This window comes from Notamacropus eugenii, chromosome 1 (genome assembly GCF_028372415.1).
Source record: "Notamacropus eugenii isolate mMacEug1 chromosome 1, mMacEug1.pri_v2, whole genome shotgun sequence".
Lineage (NCBI taxonomy): Eukaryota > Metazoa > Chordata > Mammalia > Diprotodontia > Macropodidae > Notamacropus > Notamacropus eugenii.
The window spans coordinates 264,753,138-264,761,256 of NC_092872.1; positions in this window are offsets into that span (position 1 = coordinate 264,753,138).

Genomic DNA, 8,119 nt, shown 5'->3' on the forward strand with positions numbered 1-8,119 from the left:
CAATAGTATAAATGGCTCCTCATTCTTTGCTACTCTTGCCTCATGTTCTCTCTAAGGCCACCACAGTGGATACAATGGACTTCTGACTTTCCTTCTATTCTCTTAGTGAAGGAAATAGAAGAAATAAATATTTGTATAGCACATACTACATACTAGGTATTATGCTAGATATCCAGTTTTATCCTTACGACAACTCTTTGAAGTAGATTCTATTATTTTCTCCATCATATACTTGAGAAACTGAAGGAAAGAGAGGCTCAGGGATTTGCCCAAAGTCATAAAAGTAACTAAAAAAGCTAAAAAGTAATTGAGGCTAGATTTGAACTCATATTTTCTTGAATCTGAGCACAGCTACCTCTTTGATGGGTATAACTAATGGAATTCATGATTTGTCCACTTGGTCTTGGATTCTGATCAGATAATTGGTACTTAAAAGTGTTTCTTAACTGAATGATTCATTTATTTGACCAAATGACCACATGCAGTTCTCTTTTGTGACATTTGCAAAATTTTCTAGTCTACCTGCCATCTTCAGAGCATGTTGTAGTGGTTACAAAATGGGCCTTGGATTTAGAAACATTTGTGTTCAAATCCTGTGTTCAATACATACTGACCATGCACTTTTGGCAAGTTGCATAACCTCTCAGGATTCTGGATAGCTCTCTAGGACTATTTATTAATTGTTGAGAAGAGACTGACCTGTATTGATAGAGGGAGTTTTCATCACCTGGGAGTTCCTTACACCAATGAAATCATAGGACCAGTCTCATAATCCTTCCATTTTTATTGATGTCTAAAGAGCCAGAAAGTCAGAGGACAAATAATAGGTCCCTCTGGGAAGCGGAAAGCTTCTTGCCCAGGTGCTTAAGTACAGAGTTCCAAAGCAAACGCAATGGAAAAAAAATCAGCCCATTTAGTCAAAGAAACAAGAAACTCAAAGACTAGTTGTTTGACTGAACTCAGTCCAACATGTGGGTGTAATTACATTTCAGTTAAAATAAGATTTGAAAAAAAAGACAAATTCTCTAAACCTTAGTTTATATAAAGCCACCAAGGAACACAGCCCAGCCACTTAACGACATGATTTTTGACTCTAGTATGAGCAGCCATTTCCTCAACCACTGTGTTAGGAAAATAGAATTCAATTGAAGAACTGGTAATATGAATAGAGAAGAATTTTCCCAGATGGGAACTAAAGCAATCAAATTTACTTTAGAAGCCTTACAAATGAACTGTTTTAAGATGTGGAATTAAAAGTATGCCGCAGAGCAGCCCTTTTGTGTGTGGACCCACAGAAGCATGTGAAAAGCTTTCTGGGATACATTAAATGATGTTCTGTTTTATTACCTTGTAAGCAGCTTCTTGAAACCTCAAAGGTATTGCAATATATGGATTATGAGAGAGGGAGACAGAGAGACAGAGAGAGAGAGAGAGAGAGAGAGAGAGAAACAGAGAGACAGAGACAGACAGAGAGAGAGAGAGGGAGAGAGACAGAGATTATGAACTCAATGGGGCATACACACATTACCTGATGGACTTCTTCACTTGGATGCTCCAAAGACATCTCCAATGCAACACGTTTTTTTAAAAGAACATATTCCATTTCTCCCTTGCCACCCTAGCTCCTAATTTTCCTAATTCTATCAAAGATATGACTATATTAATATCAATAAAAGCAAAAATAAAAATTAACATTTGTCATATGATACATAAATTATTTTAACTCTCTGAAGTACATGATATCATTCCTCTTTTATACATATGACAAAAATAAGGCCAAGAGAGGCTAAATGAATTGACCTAGATCATATAATTAACAAATGCTGGAGGCAGGATTAGAACTTATATGTTTCTTTCTTTAAAAATATTAATGTTATTTATTATTTCCAGTTACATGTAAAGAGAGTTTGCAACACCCATTTTGTAAGATTTTGAGTTTTGAATTTTTCTCCCTCCTTCCCTTCCCTCACTCTCCGCAAGATAGCAGACAATATGATAAAGGTTTTAACATGTACAATTATGTTAAACATATCTCTGCAGTAGTCATGCTGTGAAAGAATAATCAGAACATAAGGGAAAAAAAAACAACCATAAGAAAGAAAAAACAAAAAAAGTGAAAAGAGTATGCTTTGATCTGCATTCAGACTTCATAGTTATTTCTCTGGATGTGGTCAGCATTTTCCATCACGAGCCTTTTGGAATTGTCTTGGATCATCGTATTCCTGGGAAGAGCTAAGTCTATCATAGTTGATCATCACACAATGTTATTGTTACTGTGTACAATGTTCTCCTGGTTCTGCTCACTTCACTCAGAATCAGTTTATGTAAATCTTTCCAGATTTGTTGATTTACTTTTTTCCCCAAAATTCACCTGCTCATCCTTTGTTATAGAACAATAGTCTTCCATTACATTCATAAATCACAACTTGTTCAGTCATTCACCAACTGATGCACATCCCTTCAGTTTCCAATTGTTTGCCACCACAAAGAGTTGCTACAAGTTTTTTGTTTGGTTGGTTTTTCGGGGGTATATTTGGTCTTTTTCCCTTTTCTGTGATCTCTTTGGGATACAGATCTAGTAGTGGTACTGCTCAAATACCAAATATCAAATAATATGCTCAGTTTTATAGTCTTTGGGCGTAAGAACTTATATCATTCTGATGGTAATTCCAGCACTCTATAATAGCACCCTGTTCTCCAATAACTAGGTGTAATAATCAAGAAAATTTCTCATGAATTCACCCTCTCTCAAGCTGAACAAGTTTAACCTGGCTCAATCTCAGGATGAGTTGTGAAGTCTTGAGGATTATACCTCTTGGAAATCTCTTGTATCTCTGTTTCTCTACTAATAACAGAACACCCTCATTTAGTCATTCATCACGTCTCTGCTAGACTATTACAATAGGCTCCAGACTGGTCTCTTCAGTCTCCCTCCTCCCCACCCTCCCCCTCCTTCCCACTTCTCTTTATCCTCTATGTAGCTGCCAAAGTATCCTAAAGTATAGGTCTTATGATGTCATTGTTCTACTTCAAAAGAGGCAATGGTTCCCCATTGTCTATGGCATAAAGCACGAATTTCTCTATTTGGTATTGAAATCCTAGTCTCTATCCAACCTGTCTTTCCAGGCTTATTATACATCACTTTCCCAAACCTATTCTATTCTCTTTCCAAATTACTCTAAGATTTGTTTGCTGTTCCCCATGTAGACAATGACATCTTTCACCTCCATTATTTGCACAGGGTGTCATCTATATGATCCTACAAAGTTATCCTTCTTTATTTCTACATTGTGGAATTCATTACTTTCAAGCATACCTTAAATGTCACTGCCTACAAGAGGTCTTTGCCAATTACCTCTATGGTTAGCTCTACCATCTCTAGCATATAAATTTGCATTTATTTTTAAAGAATGTGTACTCATCTGTGAATATGTGTGTTCCTAGTAGAGTAAGCATTTTAGATCAGGAACTGTTTCACTTTTTGTAACTGTATCCCTAGTACTTAGCACACTTGCTGCCCCTTGGTTGTTCTTGTTTGTCCTTTGTTCTGGAAGAGGACTATGACATCAGCGTGGTGATGTCATGACTTCCAAATGAATTGGATTTAAGTGAGGGAGGGCTGGACAAAGTTATTAGCCTTATTGGAGTCATCTGATTCCAGTTGAAAGATATAGATTAGGATGACTGGAGATGACCCAGATGCAGTGGGAGACTTTGACTGTTTTAAGCTAAGGTCTTTCCCTGGTCTCAGTTTGACTGAGGGAATGCCCATTTAGTGATTAAAGCTAGGTAAGAAATGAGCCAATGAATGGCCTAATTAAAAAAAAAATCAATCTGGGACGGGAAGACCGTCAGGGTTTCTGACCAAAACAGAAATAACAGCTACTTACATTCACTTAGTAACATTGCTGGCCAATCAATAAGAGTCAGAGTGATTTGAGTTTAAGGTGTGGTCCTTAAGAAATAAATTTAACCTATAAACCTCAACATATCTTGCAAGGTTTGAGTGGTCAAAATTTACATTCCTTTGGACAGAGTATTGATAGTAAGGGGTATGATATCTTATGTGGAGAGGAGGAGAGGAAGAAAGGAAAGTAAAGGAGAGGAAATGAAAGGAAAGAGTGAGAAAGGAAGAAAGAAAGGATGGTTCCATATCTTTCCATCCTTCTGAGTTTCTTTAGTTTTCCTATAGAATATCTGATTTCACTTCCTAAATATAGTGTCTATAAAATACACAGTATGCTTTCAGAGGGAATGGTTTCAATATTTACTAGTTCACTAAGAATATACCAAATGCAAATTATGCATCTCTCATTATGGATATATGACCTTTTCCCCAATTGGAGGGCTCTTTAGTACTCTACTACATTTTACTGATACCTACCTCTCATTCCTCCTTTTTTGGCCCTTTATTTTTCCCAGCTTTTTTATTCTTCTGCTACCCCTCTTCTTTCTGAAAGACTACAGGAAGTATATTTTCCTTGAATTCACCTGTAGACTTGATTAAGATTATTCACACTTCCCACTGTATCCTCCCTCTCCATTCTCCCCTTCACTTTCTCATTCTGGAATTCATTTTCACAAAATGCATTGATTCCCTTCTACTAAGGTTGTGAGGTTTAGTCCAAAGGTGTTTCAGGACTATTCTTTAACATCACTCATTTATTATAATATAGAAAGATAGATCTCAATATAGATGGATAGAATATATAATTTTAGAATATATACATATATTTAGCATATATGTATATTTAGAATATGTAACATTTAGTATATATATAGTATACATGTCTATATGTATATATACCCATATATATACCTATACACAAACACACACACGCACACACACACACACACACTATATATATATATATATATATATATACATATATATGTATATATGTATATATATATGTATATATACATTCCCATCCTCTTCTAGGATTTGTAATGAGGAAAAATAGTCTTGAGTTACTTGATTTTCCTTTCTTTAATGTTTTAAGGTCATTTTCCCCCTAACTGCTTTCAGAATTTGTTGTTTATTTTTATTGGAATCATTAAACTTAATTATTGTATGTCTTGTAGTATGAGTAGAGTTGGGTTTTTTTGTTTGTTTACTTGTTTTATTTTGTTTTTCAGGTAGGGATCAATTTTTTTAATTCAGATTTTTTTATTATTTAGAAATTCTGGAGTTTCCCTGTATTATTTTTGGCATTATAGTTTTCAGGGTTTTTTATTTCTTACATTTTTGTGGAGAATCATGATCTCTAACTTATCTCTTTGAGTTCTATGTCCATGATCTTGGCTTTTGCCAATACAAAAACCATATGTTTCTGTAATATTATTGCCTTTGACTTTTATTCCTCCAAATCATCCTTCACTTCAATATAATGATATTTGATTTGATTGTTTACTCATAATCATTTGGAGAGACTCTCTTGATGAACTTCTTTTTTTTTTCTCTTTTGTCTACTATGTTCTCAATGCAGGTGAAAATTTGGCCTTTTTCTTCTAACGTGTTCACATGTTTTCAAATCTCTTTTGAAAGTCTTAGAATATCTTGATGTCCTAGGCTTTCTTGGAATCTCACAGGATTCTACTTCATCAGACATTAATTTAATTTTCTTTGTTTTGTAATAGGGAAATTTATGCTCTTAATATTTAAATGTTATTCAAATACTAAATAATTATCTGGATATTTTCATTTCAATATAATATTTAATATTTGCTACTTCCTTCTAATTTTTCTTTGTTTTGTATTCTCTCTATTGGTTTTTTCTGCTTGGGGCTCTTTGTTTTGCATTTGACTTTTTTCTTCTTGAAATCTTTGTGATGTGATCTTTAAAAAATATTCTCCCTTCCTTCACTTCTGACTTCTTTCACGATGTACTTATTCCAACAGAAGCTCTGCAAAGCTGCCTAATCTCCGATGAGAAATTCACTTTTAATTTCCTTAGTCTTATTGAGTTTGATGTTCTGTTTAGATTCTTTGCATTGAGTGAGTGAGTTAAGGATGAGTGTTCTTTAGAGCTGATTCATGGGGCTGTTCCCTTGGGCTTCTTGCTTGTATGTTTCTTGTGGATTCATTTGTACCTGATCTACCTTCACTAAATAACTCCTCTTTTTTGTTATTGGGAACCAGTGGAAATATCTAGCTTTCTCTCTTGTTCATAACATCTTGAATTTTCAGATAAAAAAAATCACACACCTCTGGACCTACATGTAAAACAGAAAGATAACTTGGCATTGTTTAGCAGAATACACTAGTGATGAAGAAACTCCAGCAAAACCATTAAAAATGCATTGATTTGGAGCAGTAAATAATATTTTTCTCCTTCCCCCTTCTAGTCCTCATTTCTTATTGACTATGTTATATAGATACTGGACTAGTAGGAGGCAAAACATAGAGATACAATAAAAACAGACACAAAACAGCACAGACAGAGATAAAGGAGAATAGTTACATGAGGGTAAAAGAAATTTCAGGGACTATGATACCTTAAGGAGGAGAGAATGATTATTATGAATTCTATAAGAAATTATTCCTAGCCTTGGATTACAGAACAGAGCTCTTTTTAGCAAGAATTTCTTGGATACTCCTGAAAGGGAGAAAAATGACTCCCATTGCCCCGATTTGTAAGGTATATGTTTTTGCCACTTGTTGTCCTGATATGTTTGCCTCACAATATTTATACTATGTGTGTGTTTGTATATACATATATATATATATATACATATATATATATGTATATATATATATATATATACATATATATATGTATATATACATATGTATACTTTAAATCTGATTCGAATTTTTTCAAGGACACAGAGAGTGCACCCTTGGTTTGAGGTAGATGTTTTATGCTAATTACTCTTTCTATACCTTCCATGGCTATTTATGCAGAAAAGAAAATTCTTGTGACCAAAGTCCTTGGCATCATCCAGTGAGTCAATATCAAAAACATATTGTTTCATTAATGAAAGTGAGGATAAAGAAGAAAGCATTGACATCTGCTTTTTTGCTGCATCCTAAGGACCATGAGAGCTTTCCATCTAATTCACAGCCATAATGAGGGCAATGACTATCTTCTTGTTCTATTTCTATCCCTGGAACTTACCACATTCTTTTACACCTGGAAAAAAATTGATCAGAGAGCTACATGGTTCAGTGGATAGAGAGCTGAGCCTGGAGTCAGAAGGACTCATCTTTGTGAGTTCAAATCTGGCCTCAGACAATGGCTAGTTGTGTGGTCCTGGGCAAGTCCCTTAACTTGTTTGCCTCAGTTTCCTTGTCCATAAAATGACCTGGAGAGGAGAAAGTCAAACTACTCCAGTATCTTTGCCAAGAAAACCTCAAATGGGCTCACAAAGAGTTGAACATAACTGAAAAGTGACTCAACAACAATAAAAAAAATAAAAGGTTAAAGAAAGCTTTTTTTTTTTACTCATTCACACCTCTTAGGGGTAACTTAGTCTAATTGTTAGCAAGAACTATTGGAAGAATGTGACATTTTTAAGGAACTACATCCTCAGGGTACTCTTGAACTCTTATGAAAGTGATAGTCAACTTATCCTGCAGGGGCCTGAACTTTTGAAAATAGATTAGAATAGTGGCCATAGAGTGACTGTTACCCCTGGAAAGTAGAGGAGGACAAGAGCTCCTAATTATGTTCACTGACCTTTCAAAACCATTTGAAATTAACAGTAGACATTGTTAAAGCAGCTACTAAGCAAGTTGTTTTGGCCTTGGAAATGGACCAAGATCCCAAGGAAGAGATGTGATGGTAAAGGACATTATGGTAATGAAATTATCCTTCCCTATTCATTTTGTATTATGACTAGAAAAAAGAAAGACTTCATTATAGATGTGATATTATTCAATTTACTTTAGAACATTGCCCCAGTGACCTGAAGCTGGCATTGAACTACGTTTGGGGACCTCTGGGGAAGTTTTTAATATTTTAAACAGGATCAAAGAATTCAAAAATTACTTAAAATGCACTACACTGCTAAGAGAATCAAATAAGATGACACCTAGGGAATTATTTATCACTTCTGGATTATCAGTTAACCTACAGAAGATTAAGGCTTTGTTCACCAGAAAAATTACATGTAC